The sequence below is a fragment of the Thalassophryne amazonica genome, chromosome 10 (assembly GCF_902500255.1).
Source record: "Thalassophryne amazonica chromosome 10, fThaAma1.1, whole genome shotgun sequence".
In the NCBI taxonomy this organism is placed as follows: Eukaryota; Metazoa; Chordata; class Actinopteri; order Batrachoidiformes; family Batrachoididae; genus Thalassophryne; species Thalassophryne amazonica.
This window is the reverse complement of record NC_047112.1, coordinates 44,173,552-44,199,382: the sequence shown is the minus strand read 5'-3', so window position 1 is coordinate 44,199,382 and position 25,831 is coordinate 44,173,552.

Below are 25,831 nucleotides of genomic sequence, written 5' to 3'. Positions count from 1 at the left end.
CATGTGAAATGTTTGGTGCAAGTTACTTTTTGCTTGCTGGACATATGGCTGACATTACAGAGGCTCGTTCAGGCTGCAGCTGTGATAGCTTGAGACATTATTGATTTGAACAAGATAGCCAGGTGGCCAATGGGATTTCATGAGAATGTGATTGTTTTGCACATAGATTGTCCTCCAAGTCTCTTGTGCCACTGCAGAAATGACAGTTGTGACTTGAATATTCTGAAAGGTAATGGTCAGTCTGACCCACAGCTCATCAACATTACAATCCACCTGTCAATCATCGTCTGTCACATCATTACTATTGCCCAGTTGCAATTTCTTATTTTATTGTCGTGTGTGCGTGTGTGTGTGTGGGGAAAGTGTTCACACAAGCACACACAGGTCCCATTGGCTCCATTAAAAGTTGCCCTACAGTAGTTTGTCGTTCTTTGCCCCAGACTCGCACTTCCCATTTGACGGGAATACTGGGTTTGTCCCTTAAGGTCAATAAAGTGCTGAAGAATTGCCCAACAGAAGTGACAGCATTTCCTCCTGACATTTACACCCACATTGCGATAACCTCTCATTAGTAAAAAAAGTTGGTCATATTGGTTGTAGTTATCAGTTCTTGAGAGTGAAACTGAAGCTGTGTTTACTTCATCTTGGGAAATAAAACAACCCTCCTGGTAGTCATTTACTACTTGCCAAGAGCAACATCATTAATTGAAATGGTGTGGCATGCTTGGCATGGTCCTTTTCTAAGAAGTTGATGATGATGTGAGCTTTAGCAGCCAAACTGTGTGTGCGTTTAGCACAAGCACATTAGGGAGAAAAGCAAATGTGATGGGAATGTGCCATCACATAGATGAAAAAACATTATCTTGCACAAAGGGGAGTATGGAACACCGTAAATTGGCGTATGAGAGGTATAAAGATGCACAGAGACGCAATTTGTCACCAATCGAAGTCACATTTGGTGACTCCAGTTCCTGAGCAGCAAGAAACTGGGATGGAATCATTCCTGCTTAGAATGGACCTTGCAAGAACCTTTTTTGGAACAGAGAGTAGAGTAATATATCTGTAGTTATCTCAGTTTTGGTGATCACACTTTCTTTTCCACAGAGGGTGCAAAAGGTCTCTTTTCCAATTAATATGGATGACGTGTCTTTTAGATTGGGAGGAAAAAAAAAAAAGATTGGAATGGCAGCATCTCCATCCAGCTGTCACAGTTTAGATCCTATATCACAGAACCCTGGAGCTTTCACTCAGCTGTTTCACCACATTTGAAACAAATATTTGGTCAGATCAGCCACCAGAACCCTGGCATTGGAATGTCCAACACCCTGGCAGGGGAATCGAGCTTATGAAATCCCAAATCAGAAAAAAGTTGGGACAGTATGGAAAATGCAAAACAAACAAAAAATACTTTAACTTCTGTTTCACTGGAGATAATGCAAACAGAAGATATTTCATGTTATTACACTCAACAAAAATATAAACGCAACACTTTTGGTTTTGCTCCCATTTTGTATGAGATGAACTCAAAGATCTAAAACTTTTTCCACATACACAATATCACCATTTCCCTCAAATATTGTTCACAAACCAGTCTAAATCTGTGATAGTGAGCACTTCTGCTTTGCTGAGATAATCCATCCCACCTCACAGGTGTGCCATATCAAGATGCTGATTAGACACATGATTAGTGCACAGGTGTGCCTTAGACTGCCCACAATAAAAGGCCACTCTGAAAGGTGCAGTTTTGTTTTATTGGGGGGGGGGATACCAGTCAGTATCTGGTGTGACCACCATTTGCCTCATGCAGTGCAACACATCTCCTTCACATAGAGTTGATCAGGTTGTCAATTGTGGCCTGTGGAATGTTGGTCCACTCCTCTTCAATGGCTGTGCGAAGTTGCTGGATATTGGCAGGAACTGGTACACGCTGTCGTATACGCTGGTCCAGAGCATCCCAAACATGCTCAGTGGGTGACATGTCCGGTGAGTATGCCGGCCATGCAAGAACTGGGACATTTTCAGCTTCCAAGACTTGTGTCCAGATCCTTGCAACATGGGGCCGTGCATTATCCTGCTGCAACATGAGGTGATGTTCTTGGATGTATGGCACAACAATGGGCCTCAGGATCTCGTCACGGTATCTGTGTGCATTCAAAATGCCATCAATAAAATGCACCTGTGTTCTTCGTCCATAACAGATGCCTGCCCATACCATAACCCCACCGCCACCATGGGCCACTCGATCCACAACATTGACATCAGAAAACCGCTCACCCACACAATGCCACACACACTGTCTGCCATCTGCCCTGAACAGTGTGAACCGGGATTCATCCGTGAAGAGAACACCTCTCCAATGTGCCAAACACCAGCGAATGTGAGCATTTGCCCACTCAAGTCGGTTACGACGACGAACTGGAGTCAGGTTGAGACCCCGATGAGGACGACGAGCATGCAGATGAGCTTCCCTGAGACGGTTTCTGACAGAAATTTATGCAGAAATTCTTTGGTTATGCAAACCGATTGTTTCAGCAGCTGTCCGAGTGGCTGGTCTCAGACGATCTTGGAGGTGAACATGCTGGATGTGGAGGTCCTGGGCTGGTGTGGTTACACGTGGTCTGCAGTTGTGAGGCTGGTTGGATGTACTGCCAAATTCTCTGAAACACCTTTGGAGATGGCTTATGGTAGAGAAATGAACATTCAATACACAAGCAACAGCTCTGGTTGACATTCCTACTGTCAGCATGCCAATTGCACGCTCCCTCAAATCTTGCGACATCTGTGGCATTGTGCTGTGTGATAAAACTGCACCTTTCAGAGTGGCCTTTTATTGTGGGCAGTCTAAGGCACACATGTGCACTAATCATGGTGTCTAATCAGCATCTTGATATGGCACACCTGTGAGGTGGGATGGATTATCTCAGCAAAGGAGAGGTGCTCACTATCACAGATTTAGACTGGTTTGTGAACAATATTTGAGGGAAATTGTGATATTGTGTATGTGGAAAAAGTTTTAGATCTTTGAGTTCATCTCATACAAAATGGGAGCAAAACCAAAAGTGTTGCGTTTATATTTTTGTTGAGTGTATGTGATCAACTTTATTCATTTATTTTCTATACCACTTACTCCAACCAAGGGTGAGGGTGCTGGAGCCTATCTCAGCATTCATAGGGCACCAGGTGGGGTACACCCTAGACAGGATGCCAGTTTGTCTTAGGGTCGCATATAGACAGACAAACCCATTCACACCTACAGTAAATTTACTTATTTGAATGAACTCTCTGGGTCCTACTGTCTGCAATGAAATTGAAGTCCAAGTGCAGTAAATGTATGAATTGCAGCGTTTTTCCTATTTATTATTATTATTATTATTATTATTATTATTATTATTATTATTATTATTATTATTCATTTTCCACTCAATCCAAACCATTTTCTGATTTCGAGTTGTTCAACTCAATTCAATTTATTTAAACAGCAAGGCACTTCACACGGGTCAGGTCTAACCTTACTAACCCCCCTGAGCAAGCACACAGGTGACAGTGATAAGGAAAAACTCTTTCTGCTGTTTTTGAGGAATAAACCTCAAGCAGACTAGACTCAGAGGGATGATCCACTGGTTGTGCCATTCTAACACTGATCACATTTTTACAGAAAATGTTGAAAAACAGAAAGTCAGTTAGCAAAGTGCATCTAGTCCATCTCAGAGCAGAGTCCGCAGTTTCAGTTCTTGAATTCTTGTTAATGTTACAAATGTCATTGGCAGAAGCCAGTTAAATCTGTGACCAGTTCTTCAGCATGCAACCTCTCAGATCCTGGGTCCCCGCATCCAGCAGTGGCACCTGGGGAGCTCATAGTAGCTGGCCCAATAGGACAGGTACACCAGAGCCATCTGTCAAGATCAAGCAGTTACATGCCATCAGTGCATCAAGGTTTAGATGTGGAAGAATGTAGGGTTGATTGACCATAAATGGTGAGTTACCTGCTCACTTATTTCTCTTAGCCTGCTTTCTAAGCTCCTTATACAGTGCAGAATTTCCACAAACTGTGCACTAAGACTCCTCTAGATGATATTTGGAGTGCTCTGAGATATGAAACACCTTCTCTTGTGGCCACTGGCAAGTTCATCATAATCCTTGGCAACTTTCAGGATTCGGTCACAGAACAACTCCCACATTCCTTTCGGGTCACAAGTTGTGTCCATGTCTGCAAGTCCTCCACCCAGATTGTGTTGAAATTCCTGTGAAACAGTCTGACCTTGAAGTCCAGCCAGATTTAATCTTGGAAACAAAGCAGAAAGCAGTCTGCAGGACATCAACTGAATCCTTTTACAAGCTACAACAAGTTTGTGGTCAGAGCTCACACACTGGCTACTTCTGTCGACCATGCAGTTCTGCCGAAGTCTCCAAAATCTTTTCACAACAACAATATGAATCTCCTTAACAGCACTGAAATTTGAATCCAAGATCCAGCCACTGCAATGCAGAATTTCCTAACCTCCCTCAACTCAACAGAACAGTCTGGATAAATCCATCTCAATAACTGCAGGCAGTCTTCCAGTTTACATTGGATGTCAACTACCTCAAATCTTAAAACAAAAAGCAGTCTGGCACAACCAATCATAGGTTTCTTTGCCTTACATCAACTTTCCAGAAAAGCTGAAATGTGAGATTAAAATGGCAGTCCAGGATTTAGACATATTCTTAAAACACTGGCATTATGGTACAAATGCCTCTTCTGTTTCAATTTATGAACATAATTGGTCTCCATCCAGTGTAAGAAAACATGTTTTATGTTTCACATGATTTAGTTTGGGTCTGTTTGATTGAATTGCAAAGCTTACATTATGGAGGTATTTTCTTATTCACTATTGTGTAAAAATAGTTTGGAAAAGGTAATATGCAAGTCCACTCCATACTTGTCACTTAGTGAATAAAGGTCATCAAAGGACCTTGTCCTGCTCAATCTCATTCAAGTGATCATGCTGTCTGAGGACCGGGTGCCTGGAGGTGACAACATGTAGTCTCCACACATTCATGGCATGAGGCTTAGAAGCAGTCATAGTGGTAGTACCAAATGTGTGTCATACCGTGACCAAAAACAAGATCGTACTGTCAATTCTAAATAAAATACTATATTGTGTTCTGACTAAAAATAACATCACCACATCATGAATTGTGAACAAAAATACTGAATCATATTATGAAGTGTGAACCAAACTATATTTTATTTTAATGAAATGAAAACAGAGGTGATAGTGTTTGGACCTAGTGGACTGTGATCCATGCTTTTATTTCATCTCGCTTGGACTGTTGTAGCTTGTTTTATGTGGGAGTCAGTCAGTCGCTGCTTTTACATTTGCAGCTGGTCCAGAATGCTGCTGCACAACTTTTAACAGGAACTCAAAGGAGAGAGCATATTACTCCTGTTTTGGCCTCTCACAATTGCCTGTATATTTTAGGGTTCATTTTAAAATTCTCATCTTTGTTTTTAAGTCTCTTAATGGCCTGGCCCCTTTGTACTTCTCTGGGCTTTTTCACCCTTATATACTTGGTCTCTCAGGCCAGCTGATCAGCTGCTTCTGGAGGTACCAAGTTCTAAAAGGAAGCTCAAGGGGACAAGGGGCCTTTTCTGTTGTTGGACCCTAACCGTCATCTTAAAACCAGGGGCGTAGGCAGAAATCATAAAACGGGTGGGCCCAGAAAAAATCAGACGGGCCCAACCTTTGGGGTTGTAGGTAAGGTGTAGGTATTATAATACACCGTTTGAAAAAGTGTGCCTCATTTGGACATCGCAAGCAACGTTATCACTTAGCCTACAGCACTGGCAAAGTGAGCACACAGACGCAACACGTCAGACACAAGTACTCTTCATGGATAATGCAAGCTGAGTGCAGCGCCACAGACACACACATGCACACAATCATTCAGTGCAAGTCTGGTAGCCTACTTGGCTGGGCCTAAACCCAAAACGTCAATAGGTATTTAAATAAGGCATTGTTTCAAAAATGAATTCCAAGTTTAATGATGAACACATCTCAGCCAACTGCACAGACACTGTGTGCACAGTTACACAGACGCAAAGTGTCAGACACAAGCACCCCATGGACAATACAAGCAGCAACGCAATGCTTAGTCATGTAAAGTCCTTTAAAATAAAAATTCTAAATATATCCGCAACATGAAAACAGGTTGGCTCGGCGGCCAAATTATGAAATTGATAAACAGTGGAAACCATGGCTCGGCGGCCAAATTAAAAACCATCAGAACGGACACCAACATGATTCGTGGCAGTTGCAATATAATATTAACAATTAGGCCTATTTAGAAGAAAAAGTAATTAATGGTCTCACACTTACATTTGACAAATCCTTTTAATGTATGCTACAGCAGGAGACGACGGGGTTTTTTGTTGAACTCTCTTATCACGTCATCATAGTCCAACGATTCGGTCAGTTCTCTTTCAAGGGAAAGCACGGAGAGTGCATTCAGTCTGTGAGTCAACATGGATGTTCTGGTGGACGTTTTTATCCATTTAACAGTAGAAAACAGCCGTTCGACGGTGCATGTTGTTATTGGCATTGTGATGGAGGCCTGCAGAAGACTATTTATTTGAGGAAAATGTGCTCCCTCGTTTATCGCAGGAGTTACGTTAAAAAATAACCCGCGATAAACGAAATCTGGCGAAGTAGTCAGCGTTAGTTTTTACAATTATTATAGATGTTTTAAGGCTGTAAAACCCCTCACTACACACTTTATACACTTTTCTCAAACAGGCATTAACATTTTCTCACTTTTCTCTCCTGTGTAAACACTCTCTTTTTTCTTCTGGGCGAGAAGATTATAAACAGACATACGCAGAACAGGCAGTGAGAGCAATCGCGGTGATGCGGACCAGTGCCGCGAACGGCCTGCCTGATAAGGACACAGAACACAATGTGCCGTTAAAAAAAAAGCATGCAAAATTGCACTAAAACAATCCGCGAAACTTCGAGGCCGCGAAAGGTGAACTGCGTTATAGCAAGGGACCACTGTACTCTGAAAATGAATTAATAAAAATCACAGAAGATGAATCAGATTTTTTTGACAAAATTTATTAATTGTTGCTCAGTGCTAATGCAATACCATATCATAGGAATACAATGAGGCAACAATAGGAGACTGTCGAGCGTCGACAGCCTTCTCATTAGATGGGACGGGCCTGGCTGACAAGTGGGCGGGCCCAGGCCCATCCAGGCCCACCCTTGGCTACGCGTAAGCTTAAAACCCTTTTGTTTCCCTTGTCTTTCGACCGCACTGAGACTTAGTTTTTACATTTTTTTTGTTTTTAGATTTTATAGGTTTTTTTTTTTTTTATTTTATTTTATTTTTTATATATTAACTTGTTTAACTATATGTTTTAACTGTATGTTTTAGTGTACAGCTCTGGCTGTAGTAAAGTGCTTTATAAATAAAGATGGTATGGTATGGTATATTATCATATTGCAATCAAAAATAAAATATTGTGCCATGTCATGAAATAAGAAGAAATATACTGCAAAAAAATAACACCTCTTGTAAAAGATGTATCGCTGTAGCACAGCTACCCCTCATTAGATCTATTGTATTTTTCTTAACTTTCATTTGTTCCATTCACTCAAAATCACAGCAGCCATGTTAATACATCTTGAAGATGATTATCAGCTGAGATTTGGCTTCTGTCGCTGAACATGCCCAGGGGAGCCTCATCACCCCCGCTGTATTAACCAAGAACAAAAGGAGTGGAGAGAGGACAGGAAAAAAGCAAGGATTCCACAGGCAGCACACAACAAAGAGCAACAATCCCTTAGCTCCCCCAACACCCATCCTACGCCCTCTGACAGTTGTTGAACCTGCTGAAGATCTTCCACCTCCACCCTCCTCTATTCACTGAAGCATACTGATCATCGTGTGCTGCTTACATCTTTCATTATTTCAGACAATTCTGAGTTTAATGAGGGATTTTATTTCGAACACAGGTTTGTTTTTTTTGTTTTTTGTTTTTTTTACTCGGATGCTTTCTACGTGCCCCGTCATTGATACCACATCAAAGTATGGCAAAGATGCTGCCCCTGCCCACTAGCTCATGCCAAATCCAACATTTAAAGCTTTATCTCTTAAATGAGAACCTCTGGTAAACAGGCTAATCTGTTTGGCAGGACTCACAGTCATGGCTGAATAAAACATTTGACAATGCTAAGCTCCTGAATCTTCCTATCTCTCCCTGGCAAAAGGCCTTTCTCTGCCTCCCTCGGGGGCTCCTTCATTATTAATCCTACCGATCACATTCTTCTAGCTTTTTGCTGTGCTGCAGGGGTGTGGCTAGACTTTTGTCTCGCCTGACAGAGAGTTCATTATGTGATTGGCGAGGAGCTAATGCAATAACGCTCATCACGTGTCGCTACCGGGACCAAGTCCAGCCATTCATGCAGCATTCGGCTGCTTCTACTCTCATCTCCGCCTGTCTTGTGGAGGCAACCTGCCACCTCTCCTATGGTGACAGGTTCCCTCTGAGGTATTTAACCACTTGTCTTGCAAAACCCCTTTTAATTGAAATTACCCTGGCTGATAAGCTTCTGGAGCTTTATCACAGAGGAGATATGGTGGTGAGGGTTGTCCATGCTGGAAGGGTTTGCTGTAGTTTGCTTTTCTCAGACTTTATCTAGTTGCCTTACCCTCAAGTTATCATTACATGTCTGACTTTCATTCCAACTGGATGGTCTCTAAGTTCTGTTTATTACCTTGGACAAGGAGGTAGTTTGATCACTGTTGTTTGCCTGTTTGACTGTTAGCAGAAATAAAAAATTTTTCAGCAAATCTGAACAAAACTTGGTGAAATGATTAACCTTATCAAGAGAAAGAAAGTTCAAATGTGGGCACATGTGTCAATACTACAATATGTCATCTACACCAAGGAACCACCCCATGTCTTGGATGGCAACCAATCAAGCAGACAACAAGTCCATCCTCACCTCTCAAAAACAGACAACTATGTGCTGCAGGCAGCTGAAACACTGACATCCCCTTGGTCAGTTTTCTAGTTGCTGAGTAATAAGGAAGCAACAGTTCACTTATATGATGTAGAAATGATTTTAAAATAAAGGATGCAATTATATTGATATGCTGACCCATGGATTGATGTAATTTGAACCAGCTGATGAGTCTGTTCTAACATTATAAATCAGTTGAGTTAAACTGTTACACTGCCACTTCCATGGCTTCAAGCTATCGTAAAAGTTCAAATCTCAGTGCAATACTCTTGAAAAATTCAAAGCAATGTTAATGTTCTCTGTGAGTTAAAATTCAATATATCACATAAATTATATATATATATATATATATATATATATATATATATATATATATATATATATATATATATATATATATATATATATACATACACTCAACAAAAATATAAGCGCAACACTTTTGGTTTTGTTCCCATTTTATATGAGATGAACTCAAAGATCTAAAACTTTTTCCACATACACAATATCACCATTTCTCTCAAATATTGTTCACAAACCAGTCTAAATCTGTGATAGTGAGCACTTCTCCTTTGCTGAGATAATCCATCACACCTCACAGGTGTGCCATACCAAGATGCTGATTAGACACCATGGTTAGTGCACAGGTGTGCAACACATCTCCTTCGCATAGAGTTGATCAGGTTGTCAATTGTGGCCTGTGGAATGTTGGTCCACTCCTGTTCAATGGCTGTGCAAAGTTGCTGGATATTGGCAGGAACTGGTACACGCTGTCGTATACGCCGGTCCAGAGCATCCCAAACATGCTCAATGGGTGACATGTCCGGTGAGTATGCCGGCCATGCAAGAACTGGGACATTTTCAGCTTCCAAGAATTGTGTACAGATCCTTGCAACATGGGGCCGTGCATTATCCTGCTGCAACATGAGGTGATGTTCTTGGATGTGTGGCACAACAATGGGCCTCAGGATCTCGTCACGGTATCTCTGTGCATTCAAAATGCCATCAATAAAATGCACCTGTGTTCTTCGTCCATAACAGACGCCTGCCCATACCATAACCCCACCGCCACCATGGGCCACTCGATCCACAACATTGACATCAGAAAACCGCTCACCCACACGACGCCACACACGCTGTCTGCCATCTGCCCTGGACAGTGTGAACCGGGATTCATCCGTGAAGAGAACACCTCTCCAACGTGCCAATGCCAGCGAATGTGAGCATTTGCCCACTCAAGTCGGTTACGACGACGAACTGGAGTCAGGTAGAGACCCCGATGAGGACGACGAGCATGCAGATGAGCTTCCCTGAGACGGTTTCTGACAGTTTGTGCAGAAATTCTTTGGTTATGCAAACTGACTGTTTCAGCAGGTGTCCGAGTGGCTGGTCTCAGACGATCTTGGAGGTGAACATGCTGGATGTGGAGGTCCTGGGCTGGTGTGGTTACACGTGGTCTGCGGTTGTGAGGCTGGTTGGATGTAATGCCAAATTCTCTGAAACGCCTTTGGAGATGGCTTATGGTAGAGAAATGAACATTCAATACAGGAGCAACAGCTCTGGTTGACATTCCTGCTGTCAGCATGTCAATTGCACGCTCCCTCAAATCTTGCGACATCTGTGGCATTGTGCTGTGTGATAAAACTGCACCTTTCATGGTGGCCTTTTATTGTGGACAGTCTAAGGCACACCTGTGCACTAATCATGGTGTCTAATCAGCATCTTGATATGGCACACCTGTGAGGTGGGATGGATTATCTCAGCAAAAGAGAAGTGCTCACTATCACAGATGTAGACTGGTTTGTGAACAATATTTGAGGGAAAGGGTGATATTGTGTTTGTGGAAAAAGTTTTAGATCTTTGAGTTCATCTCATACAAAATGGGAGCAAAACCAAAAGTTTTGCTTATATATTTTTGTTGAGTGTATATATACAACCCCTGGCAATAATTATGGAATCACCGGCCTCGGAGGATGTTCATTCAGTTGTTTAATTTTGTAGAAAAAAGCAGATCACAGACATGACACAAAACTAAAGTCATTTCAAATGGCAACTTTCCGGCTTTAAGAAACACTATAAGAAATCAGGAAAAAAAAAATTGTGGCAGTCAGTAACAGTTACTTTTTTAGACCAAGCAGAGGGAAAAAATATGGACTCACTCAATTCTGAGGAATAAATTATGGAATCAACCTGTAAATTTTCATCCCCAAAACTAACACCTGCATCAAATCAGATCTGCTCGTTAGTCTGCATCTAAAAATGAGTGATCACACCTTGGAGAGCTGTTGCACCAAGTGGACTGACATGAATCATGGCTCCAACACGAGAGATGTCAATTGAAACAAAGGAGAGGATTATCAAACTCTTAAAAAGAAGGTAAATCATCATGCAATGTTGCAAAAGATGTTGGTTGTTCACAGTTAGCTGTGTCTAAACTCTGGACCAAATACAAACAACATGGGAAGGTTGTTAAAGGCAAACATACTGGTAGACCAAGGAAGACATCAAAGCGTCAAGACAGAAAACTTAAAGCAATATGTCTCAAAAATTGAAAATGCACAACAAAACAAATGAGGAACGAATGGGAGGAAACTGGAGTCAACGTCTGTGACCGAACTGTAAGAAACCGCCTAAAGGAAATGGGATTTACATACAGAAAAGCTAAACGAAAGCCATCATTAACACCTAAACAGAAAAAAACAAGGTTACAATGGGCTAGGGAAAAGCAATCGTGGACTGTGGATGACTGGATGAAAGTCATATTCAGTGTTGAATCTCGAATCTGCAGTGGGCAAGGTGATGATGCTGGAACTTTTGTTTGGTGCCGTGCCAATGAGATTTCTAAAGATGACTGCCTGAAGAGAACATGTAAACTTCCACAGTCATTGATGATATGGGGCTGCATGTCAGGTAAAGGCACTGGGGAGATGGCTGTCATTACATCTTCAATAAATGCACAAGTTTACCTTGATATTTTGGACACTTTTCTTATCCCATCAATTGAAAGAATGTTTGGGGATGATGAAATCATTTTTCAAGATGATAATGCATCATGCCATAGAGCGAAAACTGTGAAAACATTCCTTGCAAAAAGACATATAGGGTCAGTGTCATGGCCTGCAAATAGTCCGGATCTTAATCCAATTGAAAATCTTTGGTGGAAGTTGAAGAAAATGGTCCATGACAAGGCTCAAACCTGCAAAGCTGATCTGGCAACAGCAATCAGAGAAAGTTGGAGCCAGATCGATGAAGAGTACTGTTTGTCACTCATTAAGTCCATGCCTCAGAGACTGCAAGCTGTTATAAAAGCCAGAGGTGGTGCAACAAAATACTAGTGATGTGTTGGTGTGTTCTTTTGTTTTTCATGATTCCATAATTTTTTCCTCAGAATTGAGTGATTCCATATGATGGCATCTCACTAACTTAGAAGATCTTCACTTAGCCTGGAAAAAGAGTCTGTTGCTCTATAAAAAAGCCCTCCGTAAAGCTAGGACATCTTTCTACTCATCACTAATTGAAGAAAATAAGAACAACCCCAGGTTTCTTTTCAGCACTGTAGCCAGGCTGACAAAGAGTCAGAGCTCTATTGAGCTGAGTATTCCATTAACTTTAACTAGTAATGACTTCCTGACTTTCTTTGCTAACAAAATTTTAACTATTAGAGAAAAAATTACTCATAACCATCCCAAAGACGTATCGTTATCTTTGGCTGCTTTCAGTGATGCCGGTATTTGGTTAGACTCTTTCTCTCCGATTGTTCTGTCTGAGTTATTTTCATTAGTTACTTCATCCAAACCATCAACATGTTTATTAGACCCCATTCCTACCAGGCTGCTCAAGGAAGCCCTACCATTATTTAATGCTTTGATCTTAAATATGATCAATCTATCTTTGTTGGTTGGCTATGTACCACAGGCTTTTAAGGTGGCAGTAATTAAACCATTACTTAAAAAGCCATCACTTGACCCAGCTATCTTAGCTAATTATAGGCCAATCTCCAACCTTCCTTTTCTCTCAAAAATTCTTGAAAGGGTAGTTGTAAAACAGCTAACTGATCATCTGCAGAGGAATGGTCTATTTGAAGAGTTTCAGTCAGGTTTTAGAATTCATCATAGTACAGAAACAGCATTAGTGAAGGTTACAAATGATCTTCTTATGGCCTCGGACAGTGGACTCATCTCTGTGCTTGTTCTGTTAGACCTCAGTGCTGCTTTTGATACTGTTGACCATAAAATTTTATTACAGAGATTAGAGCATGCCATAGGTATTAAAGGCACTGTGCTGCGGTGGTTTGAATCATATTTGTCTAATAGATTACAATTTGTTCATGTAAATGGGGAATCTTCTTCACAGACTAAAGTTAATTATGGAGTTCCACAAGGTTCTGTGCTAGGACCAATTTTATTCACTTTATACATGCTTCCCTTAGGCAGTATTATTAGACGGTATTGCTTAAATTTTCATTGTTACGCAGATGATACCCAGCTTTATCTATCCATGAAGCCAGAGGACACACACCAATTAGCTAAACTGCAGGATTGTCTTACAGACATAAAGACATGGATGACCTCTAATTTCCTGCTTTTAAACTCAGATAAAACTGAAGTTATTGTACTTGGCCCCACAAATCTTAGAAACATGGTGTCTAACCAGATCCTTACTGTGGATGGCATTACCCTGACCTCTAGTAATACTGTGAGAAATCTTGGAGTCATTTTTGATCAGGATATGTCATTCAAAGCGCATATTAAACAAATATGTAGGACTGCTTTTTTGCATTTACGCAATATCTCTAAAATCAGAAAGGTCTTGTCTCAGAGTGATGCTGAAAAACTAATTCATGCATTTATTTCCTCTAGGCTGGACTATTGTAATTCATTATTATCAGGTTGTCCTAAAAGTTCCCTAAAAAGCCTTCAGTTAATTCAAAATGCTGCAGCTAGAGTACTGACGGGGACTAGAAGGAGAGAGCATATCTCACCCATATTGGCCTCTCTTCATTGGCTTCCTGTTAATTCTAGAATAGAATTTAAAATTCTTCTTCTTACTTATAAGGTTTTGAATAATCAGGTCCCATCTTATCTTAGGGACCTCGTAGTACCATATCACCCCAATAGAGCGCTTCGCTCTCAGACTGCAGGCTTACTTGTAGTTCCTAGGGTTTGTAAGAGTAGAATGGGAGGCAGAGCCTTCAGCTTTCAGGCTCCTCTCCTGTGGAACCAGCTCCCAATTCAGATCAGGGAGACAGACACCCTCTCTACTTTTAAGATTAGGCTTAAAACTTTCCTTTTTGCTAAAGCTTATAGTTAGGGCTGGATCAGGTGACCCTGAACCATCCCTTAGTTATGCTGCTATAGACGTAGACTGCTGGGGGGTTCCCATGATGCACTGTTTCTTTCTCTTTTTGCTCTGTATGCACCACTCTGCATTTAATCATTAGTGATCGATCTCTGCTCCCCTCCACAGCATGTCTTTTTCCTGGTTCTCTCCCTCAGCCCCAACCAGTCCCAGCAGAAGACTGCCCCTCCCTGAGCCTGGTTCTGCTGGAGGTTTCTTCCTGTTAAAAGGGAGTTTTTCCTTCCCACTGTAGCCAAGTGCTTGCTCACAGGGGGTCGTTTTGACCGTTGGGGTTTTACATAATTATTGTATGGCCTTGCCTTACAATATAAAGCGCCTTGGGGCAACTGTTTGTTGTGATTTGGCGCTATATAAAAAATTGATTGACTGACTGCCACAATTTTTTTTCCTGATTTCTTATAGTGTTTCTTAAAGCCAGAAAGTTGCCATTTGAAGTGACTTTAGTTTTGTGTCATGTCTGTGATCTGCTTTTTTCTACAAAATTAAACAACTGAATGAACATCCGAGGCCGGTGATTCCATAATTTTTGCCAGGGGTTGTCTATATATATATATATATATATATATATATATATATATATATATATATATATATATATAGGTGATTCTTTAATTACGGGCACTATTGGCCTTGTAAATGTAATTTCCACCACACCATTGCCTTACAATATAAAGCGCCTTGGGGCAACTGTTTGTTGTGATTTGGCGCTATATACATTATACAATATGATCAAAGGACATAATAAGTGCCCGTAGTCTAAGAATCACCCATATATGTGTGTGTGTGTCTCGCCCCAATAGTGCTTCACAAGGGTAAAGTCTAACCTTGCTCACTCCCCTGAGCAATCACAGAGGGATCAATTTCAATTTATTTTCATTTATATAGCGCCAAATCACAACAGAGTTGCCTCAAGGCGCTTCACACAAGTAAGGTCTAACCTTAGTAACCCCCAAAGCAGCAGTGGTAAGGAAAAACTCCCTCTGAGTAAGAAACCTCAAGCAGACCAGACTCAAAGGGTCACCCCTTTGAGTCTGGTCTCTTTGAGACCCTTGGGCCATGCTACAGACACAAATTACAGAACAATTCACAAAACGAATATACAGGAAATGCTGTTGGTACACAGGACAGGAGGGTCTCCAGCACATATTACCACACCCATCTCTGGATGGAGCTGCACCTTAAACAGAGAGAAAAAAAAACAGAATCAAGCATCAGAAAGACGAGATTTACAGTATAATTTGCCAGCATTAAACAACATGAAAAACAGGATACTAAGGTGATCGCCGGCCACTAGGCCTAAGCGTCACTAAAAGACACAGAATTTAGGTAAAGTTGAGGCTGCGGCATGCTCCGTTTCCTAATAAAATGAATTAAAAGAGTAAAAAGCGCAGAACTATACTATACCAGTATGCTAGCCATACGAAAGGGAAAATAAGTGCATCTTAATTCTGGACTTGAAAGTCTCCACAGAATCTGACTGTTTTATTGATGCTGAGAGATCATTCCACAGAACAAGGGCACAATAAGAGAAAGCTCTGTGACCTGTAATGGTCCAAGATTAGGAAAAAGCAAAACACTGTAGTATTTTTAAGGAAGAAACATAAAGCAGAACAGACCAGACTTAAAAAAAAAAAAAAAAAAAAAAAACAAAAGCAACACGTGCGGCGCGGTGGTCAGTTATACCAGTTTTGGTTTTACACTCAGTCCATAATTTGTTAATACTGTCATACCAGCTCAGAATGGGAAAGTCCTTTCAAACATGGTTACATGTCTGTATTGCTTCTGGGTGATGCCTGCTGACTCATAGTGCATTAGTCTCTGCTGTACAACAGCCTTGATTTGTAACAAAATAAAGAAGAAAACTGAGCAGTTCAAACATAAAAAAGCAGATTAATTTCAACACATGGAAATTCACTCAACACTAACAGGCTAATAAACATATTTTACAGGGTTTCATCTATAACACTATGAATGTCCATTTGCATGTGTAATAAATGTATGGCATTTAGTGTTTCAGAAACAATACATTTCAAGCAAAATTAAAAAGAACAATAACAGAAATATCTATTATTTTCCATCACAAGATTTGATATTTTTTGGTCTTGACATCCCAGCCTCCCGGTTGACGATGACGTGGGTTATGTACAATTTTTGTGAGGATAACCTGTCTTACTAACATGAAGTATCCCTTAAATGATGGTGTTGACTGTGATGTAACTATTACTATTTTCTTTCTTTCCCTTACATTAGTAGATATGGTTTGTGTTTTTATATATATTTCAACTAATCTTTCAATAAACACACCAGCATATACGTACATGTACATACAAACAATATGCAAGCATATAATACCTATATACAAAATATGCAATTATATAATAGATGATCAAAAAGTGCAGCTGTGCAAAACTGGATATGGACCAGCGAGGAACAGGGTGATGTGAATAAATTTAATGTGTAGCAATAAATTTTTTACAAACATGTATCAATTTAATTGAGATTGAAAATCTCAATTCCACGATTAATTGGAACTATAAACTAATCTCTGAGCATTATTCTCATATTCCTGTTTTAACTTTCGTCCCCCCTCCCCGCATGTATTCCATTTCTGAAAGGTCGCTGCTCATGCATCCTTTCCTGTCTATTTCATTGTCCTGGTGCTGTTTTTCAGTCCCTTCGGGTGCTCCCTTGTTTTCCACTCTGGGCTGCCATAGCAGATCCAAAGTGAATCTGCAAGTTGATTTGGCACAGGTTTTACACCGGACAGCCTACCTGATGCAACTCCACATTACATGAAGAAATGTGTGTGTGTTGGGTGGCGGGGGGAGGGGGTGCTTGAACCAGGAACCTTCTGTACTATTACACCTAGGGATGCACCGATACCACTTTTTTCCAGACGGAGTACGAGTACATACATTTTGGTAGTCGTTGATACCGAGTACCGATACGGATACTTAATGATACCATGGCAGTTTTACAGTATGATGACTTTGAAATCATGTTTTATTCATCAGTTGTTCCTTACTTTTTGACTGTAACTGCTACCAATATCATTAGCATTGTTTTAATTTTCAAACATTTCACTTAAATCATGTAACTTCACTTTTTGACGACAACAAATTGCCCTTCAACATTAACTGTGTGTTTCTTAGCAACATGACACTGCCAGACATCTCACTGCAATATAACCTGTAAAATATACAACACCAGCAACAGAACTGAAACTGTCCATCACTATTTATGTCTGTGAGGACTAAAAGACTTTTTTCAAAATGTGAGGGACAGATTCATTTTGATGAAAAGAAGCTTCCCTGTGTTATCAGCTCTTTTATATCTACAATGTGAGACAGAGCTAACAGCCTTACACTCTCCACACTGTTTTTTTAAAAACTTTTAATTAAATACCGGTAACGTACACGAATACAAGGGTGATTCTTTAACTACGGGCACTATTGGCCTTGTAAATGTAATTTCCACCACACCATTGCCTTACAATATAAAGCGCCTTGGGGCAACTGTTTGTTGTGATTTGGCGCTATATACATGTGCTCTGATGTCACTGTTTATCTCCATAGAAACTACCCAAACAATATTTCATACAAACTGTTTAAAGGGACATTACAGTGTTGTGGTGGAAATTACGGCAATAGTGTGGGACAACTACATTTTGTTTAAAAAAAACCACAACAGTTGTATGACATTGAATACCCCAATTATGTTTTGATTATTTTACTGATATTTTATTCAGAGATATTTTGAAACATTAGAAAAACGTTTCTTTACCTTTCATTTTTATCACTGAAGATCAAAAGTCTGGGTGTGGGACAAGCACAAAATGGCAATATTTGCATATAATGATGCTGAAAAAAGGTGAAAAAGTCATCATAGACTACTAGAACAAATTTCTTAAAACACTTTCATTGTAAAGATAACTATAAAAGTGTGAAATTTCCCCTTTTCTTCTGTTTTTCATACAATATGATCAAAGGACATAATAAGTGCCCGTAGTCTAAGAATCATCTGAATACAACCCTTAAACTTTTTTTTTCCAAAGGTAGAACATGTAATATTGATGAGCACACAGTGTTGCACAGCATCTCCGCGACATGCAGAGGCAAAATGGAGTAATTTTAACATTATTTTATTTTTCTTTGTAGATCATGGGATAATTTCCTCGTGTTCAGACAGAATCACCCGTTGTCTGTGGTAAATGAGACATTAACAAGGTGCAGTGACTTGACTTCTTGCCCAAATTGCGGCTTGTGGAGAGGAGCGGAGGTTCTAAACGCCGCTCCACGGACATTCCACAAATGGATTACACACCTGTTGCGGACCGAGCTGGTCTCCCATCGGCCTGAACACCAACAATAAGGGCTGAAACTCACCAACTTGATGGACAGTCTCCACTACCCTGATCGGAGTTTTGACAGAGGAACTGGCGAAAAGTGCCAAAGTCACGGAGGAACTTTTTTTTCAACCACACGAGGAATTAAAGTATTTTCAGATCTTTTCCAAACTCAGGAGGCTTTGTGTGGATTATTTTTCTTAAACTCGTATGAAATGAACAGGTAAGACTTTTTATTTACTGTGTGTGAATTTACTCCGCATGATGGACAGCAGCTTTCAGCCAATTAATGGACAGCATTGATGGACATATTTGACTTATGAGTAAATTACATGAAAGCCTGTAATAATCCATAAATTAGCCGCATCATTGTTAAAGCCACAGTGTTCAAAACGTATGAAAAAAGTAGCGGTTATAGTCCGGAAATTTCAGAGCATGTGCGTGAAAATCCCACATTGCAGGTCAGATTATCAGAGACATTTTATGATTACAAGTACAAGTAAATGAAGACGGGATCGGACCGATACTGGTATAGGCATCAGTGTATCCTTAAATACACCACTTGGCCACCACCCCTTCCAGTTGTCAGTTTAATTTTTATCCGACATCGTCAAGCCTATGATGAACGACAACATGCCTCCCCTGTTGCGAGCTGTCAAAAGCAATCGCTTAACAAATGCTACTTGAGCCGGTGTCATCAGCATTGTGTGTTTTCAGATCGAAAGGCTTTGCAGCACTCTTATCTTTCTCCAGGCAAACTATTCATTCCTCATTCAGCTGGTTCAAGCACATTGCACATGAATGCAGGATACATTAATTAGGTCAGCAACAATTTCTTATGCAAATTTTGTCACACTCACAACTTGACAACACCCCCACAGAGAGACCCACGCACACATTGTAACACAGGAGAAACAGCAGCAGCAGCATTAGCATTTGTATTTTTCAGAAATGGGGCGTACTAATTGCATTGTGAGGGAATGTCAGATACTGGAAATGGCCAAGAAGACACCATGTATCACCTGGATTCAGCACATAGATGGATACTTTCAGGACATAGAGACAGACCAGTGAACTGTTTGGGTGTCCAGTGAGGACCCAGTGTGGTTCTGTGTGTGGTACATATAAAGCAAAATGTGCATTTCAAATAAATAAATAAATAAATAAATGCATGTACATATTTATTTCATTATTGTTTATTTCATTTAATTAAGACAATTGCATAGTGAAATTAAGACATTTAGAGTTCTCTTCTTGATGCTGGCTTATATTTGGATGACAGAGTTTCAGAGAGACACCTGAGACATCAAAAAAAAAAAAAAAAGTGGGAGCAGTCGCAATAGAAACACAAAGTAGAAGATGTACTGTGTTCTATAACCTCTCTATAATAAGATATAATAAACTATAATAATTATTATAGAGTGGTGAGCAAGCCTTTGTTTTCACTGGTGTGTGTGTGTGTGTATTGAGATAACTCAAAAACAGCTGGATGGTTTTCTTTAAAATTGGTGGTATTATTACTTGATTACATATCCAGAGGTGACTATATTTTTCAGTACTTTGATCAAAGTTCATGGTCAAAGAAAATATGGTTTTTAAAACACCTTTAAAAAAATACATCTCAGCTACCAAGAAGGCTAGGTGGATGATCTAATGGTGTGTTTACACATAGGCAAAATGCGTTACGAATGTCATATTTGCATCATTCTTGGCACATTCCTGACATTCTTAACGTGACTTAACACATCTGAATAGGTTTCTTAATAGTGTGTGTTGGTGCGTGATATTCGTGATTTTCTTCAAGCTTGTTTTTGGCTGTCAAAAAAATCTTCCACGAATGTCATGCACCACCACCCTCATTTCGCCTCATGTCGTGGAGGTCGCAGCTGAACGTGTTGATCCACCTTGATTAGTGGTAATCCTTAAAGCATCACAGCGTTCTTCTCTGACGTGGAGCAAACTTGAGCGATCTGAATTGTTCAGCAGTTGATGGATGAATATGGGTGTGTGTGTGTGTGTGTGTGTGTGTGTGTGTGTGTGTGTGTGTGTGTGTGTGTGTGTGTGTGGACACAATTCGCCTCATTCACAACAAAGTGACAGAACTTAACGATGCACTGTTACGCGCGATAGCACGTAACAGCGCTCAACAATGCGGAAACTTATTCTTGGCCGTGATAATTCTCCAGAACACGTGCCATTAATCGTAACGTGTGGTAAGAGGTTGCAGCAGTTCCTGAGGACACCTGACACCTCTGTCCCAATTAATCACATTCGTGATCAGCAGCCAAGAATGTGTACTTCGTGGCATTCGTGACTTGTCATCATTATGTGTAAACGCACCATGAAGCATATATTGATCAGCAAAATATTTGTGATTGATTGGTTTGAATTACTTCATAATGAAGTCACATAGAAGTCATGCGATGAAGCCATAATGCTGACATCATCACAATCAATCAATCAATCAATTTTTTTATATAGCGCCAAATCACAACAAACAGTTGCCCCAAGGCGCTTTATATTGTAAGGCAAGGCCATACAATAATTATGTAAAACCCCAACGGTCAAAACGACCCCCTGTGAGCAAGCACTTGGCTACAGTGGGAAGGAAAAACTCCCCTTTAACAGGAAGAAACCTCCAGCAGAACCAGGCTCAGGGAGGGGCAGTCTTCTGCTGGGACTGGTTGGGGCTGAGGGAGAGAACCAGGAAAAAGACATGCTGTGGAGGGGAGCAGAGATCGATCACTAATGATTAAATGCAGAGTGGTGCATACAGAGCAAAAAGAGAAAGAAACAGTGCATCATGGGAACCCCCCAGCAGTCTACGTCTATAGCAGCATAACTAAGGGATGGTTCAGGGTCACCTGATCCAGCCCTAACTATAAGCTTTAGCAAAAAGGAAAGTTTTAAGCCTAATCTTAAAAGTAGAGAGGGTGTCTGTCTCCCTGATCTGAATTGGGAGCTGGTTCCACAGGAGAGGAGCCTGAAAGCTGAAGGCTCTGCCTCCCATTCTACTCTTACAAACCCTAGGAACTACAAGTAAGCCTGCAGTCTGAGAGCGAAGCGCTCTATTGGGGTGATATGGTACTACGAGGTCCCTAAGATAAGATGGGACCTGATTATTCAAAACCTTATAAGTAAGAAGAAGAACTTTAAATTCTATTCTAGAATTAACAGGAAGCCAATGAAGAGAGGCCAATATGGGTGAGATATGCTCTCTCCTTCTAGTCCCCGTCAGTACTCTAGCTGCAGCATTTTGAATTAACTGAAGGCTTTTTAGGGAACTTTTAGGACAACCTGATAATAATGAATTACAGTAGTCCAGCCTAGAGGAAATAAATGCATGAATTAGTTTTTCAGCATCACTCTGAGACAAGACCTTTCTGATTTTAGAGATATTGCGTAAATGCAAAAAAGCAGTCCTACATATTTGTTTAATATGCGCTTTGAATGACATATCCTGATCAAAAATGACTCCAAGATTTCTCACAGTATTACTAGAGGTCAGGGTAATGCCATCCAGAGTAAGGATCTGGTTAGACACCATGTTTCTAAGATTTGTGGGGCCAAGTACAATAACTTCAGTTTTATCTGAGTTTAAAAGCAGGAAATTAGAGGTCATCCATGTCTTTATGTCTGTAAGACAATCCTGCAGTTTAGCTAATTGGTGTGTGTCCTCTGGCTTCATGGATAGATAAAGCTGCGTATCATCTGCGTAACAATGAAAATTTAAGCAATACCGTCTAATAATACTGCCTAAATTGGTCCTAGCACAGAACCTTGTGGAACTCCATAATTAACTTTAGTCTGTGAAGAAGATTCCCCATTTACATGAACAAATTGTAATCTATTAGACAAATATGATTCAAACCACCGCAGCACAGTGCCTATGGCACAATCATGCAACTCCTCTTTATAACTTTGCCCACTAAAGTCTCGATCCAAGCACATTTGTTGATTGTGAAGCATAGAGGGCACTATCCTGCTTGTCACGTCATCATTGGGTAAGGTTTAGAGCATGGATGTCTGAAGACATTCCAGAAAGGGCCAAGACCATGCAGGTTTTCTTTGCAGCCACTGACTCCAACAGGTAATTTCATTGATGAACTCACCCCATCTGCTAAAAGTGGTGTTAATCAGTGAAATCATGAGTTGGAGGCAGTGGCTGTAAAAAAAAAAAAAAAAAAACCTGCACTGTCTTTGCACTTTCTGGAATACATTGGACACCACGTAGAGCATCTGCACGGGCCAAAATTCCTTTGGTCATTATCACAACTGAGTTGCCACACAACCAAGGTGATGGTGGGGGAAGACAATTATTTTGGGTGTTGATAACACAAGACTCCATCACCAAACATTATATGATTAAAAAAATGGTCTTAATTGAAAGAGATGAGTCTCTTCAATCTGTCGTGTCCAACTCCTGTGGCGGATGTCTCACAGTCTGGGGGGCAAGTCTCCATCTCTGTCCTTCAGGGAAATTCAAATACAGCAGTGACATAGTTTTATAAGAAATTGTTTATTCTGTTGTTCTTAGCTGTTGCACATGTCGCTGAATCCATCTATCACAAACCATCATTTTTAAGGAGTGGATACCCTGGAGTAAGCAATTTTCTTTTGTATAGCTCTGAAAGAAGAAAGATATTATCAAGCCAAAGACGTCTGTAGAGCTGTGGATTGCAGACAGAACATTAAGTTTGCTCACTATTCTCTCTTTCCACTTGCAGCATATCACACTTTTGAATGGGCAACTCAGCGGGCAGAATTCAACATGAAAATGCAATCAGCATAAATCACAGAAAACAGCCTCAAACGTGTCCTTTCTGCCTCCAAATGTGCCATGAATACATGCACATTAAGAACTGTCCAGTGACTACACAGCTCAAAAGGGTGCTTGTATGTTTAACAAAACGTATTGCAGCCAAAGGGTTTCTGACTTTCTCTCTCTCTCTCTCTGATATTCAAATGCTTCTCTTGTGAGGCTGTAAATAAACTTTGTTCCTTGCCCTGCTGAATACAATTTGATGAGCACTTACTATGCTGAAACCTACATCACTCTTCAGGCCATGACACAAATGAGTAATTCACTGGTCACTTATAATGAAGAGTCTGTTTTATCACAATTCTTGGTTTGACATGAGTGTTACATCTGAATTATTCATCAGCAGGTTATTAGGCACTTTCATTTACATGTTCTAATTGGAACAATGGCTGCACACATGCCTTTATGATAATACTTCTGCTTAAGCTGTCAAGTGCATATAATCGCGAATAGCTCTCCACACGTGTCATATGAGGCTTTTTTGAAACAAAAGTACCTGTTTGAACTTTACATTTGATTAACAATTTGTTAATCCTCTCATGCCAGTTCAGAAGGGGAAATTTATGCTATATTATTTACGCTGTGTTAATAACAGCTGGAATCCTTGTTGCTGCACTTTCTGCGACTCTTTCTGTGGTGCGCCCCCAGTGGTGAATTAAAAGGGAGCAGAGGCAGAGCCAGTGTGGCGAAGCATGTAGGGTCATGTACGGTAACGGAATTACAATCGGAACATATTTTAAATGGTAAATATGACCATTTTTCACTGTCATTGGAACTTTATTACCTTTAAAATGAAAAGCAACAAAAACTTGAAGGTGGTCCATGGTTTTTCATGAATTATGTATTTGAAGGTAAGCAATGCCACTTTTGGCTTCTTCTAACTTATCACAGAAAATGAAGGTCTACTTTCAACAAAGAATTGTAGTGGATTGGACATATTACACTGAATTAAATGACATGGATTCAAATTGTTCCATCATTTAATTTAATTGATTACATTTATATAGCGCCAAATCACAACAAAGTTGCCTCAAAGTGCTTCACTCAAGTAAGGTCTAACCTTACCAGCAATAAAAAAAAAGTTTTGTCCTGAATCATGTTTCCCGCAATTGCACTTATTTGTTTTATAAGGGAGACATGCACACCCTGAATACTGTGTGAGTGTGTGTGGTTAGTCACTGTCTGAAAATAGTTTTTCTATTAAAAAAAAAATAATAATCTTTTTCTTCATGTTCATTGGCGCATTGCAAATGAGCTTTTGAGGTGCATACCGCCATCTCCTGTATTGGAGTGTGTACAATCACGGCAGTTATTCTAAGTCAGTACAGTACAGAATGTGAAACACATATCTTCATTCGCTTAGTCCAATTAAGGGTCGCGGGGGGCTGGAGCCTATCCCAGCAAATGAAAAATAAAATAATCAAAACATGTAAAAAAATTAACATCTTAAAACTATTAGGAAACAAGTTTGATAGTTTTAGCAGTACAGTAGTTCCAAAAGACTGACTTCACACAAATGTTGGCTAATGTTTGAAACTTGGAATATACCAAAAATAGAAAGATCTGCACCACCTCAGCACTCCCATGCAAAATCAATCAATCAATCAAGTTTTATTTCTAAAGCGCTTTACAACAACCATAGTTGATCAAAGTGCTGTACACAGTTAAAAACAACCATAAGACAAAACATATACATCTAAAAATATATTACAGCTGTCAATTCAAAGGAGTCACAGCTCTATGTGTCAAAGGCCAGTTGAAACAAATAGGTTTTCAGCCTGGCTTTGAACAGGGGCAGGGATGAGCTGGAGCGTAACTCCAGAGGAAGAGAGTTCCAGAGTTTAGAACCTGCCACAGCAAAGGCACAATTGCCCCACTGTCTATACCTCGACCTTGGAACCACCAGCAGGTGTTGATCTGAGGAGTGCAAGGCTCTGCTGGGCTGGTGAAGGGTAAAACAAAAAAAATTATTAGTAGAGATGTGACGATTCGGGCAAAATGCCCTTCCTCAGATGACGCATAAGCAAAAAACATCTAAGTACTAACAGTGATTAGCAATTGCCCTCATATGAAAACCAATCAATTCATAATTAAAAACAATAATTAAATCTTTCAAATGCGGATCAGTTTTGATGATATGCCAATGTTTTTTTTTTAACTCTCTCAAATTCCCTACTCAACGATGAATATTGTGTAATGCAGTTCAAACTCGTAGTCGCAGTTTTATTTTGTTTGTGCTGCAAGCATTCATTTTGAGCGATAATATCAAATTTACTGCAGGCTTCAGTGATCCACATA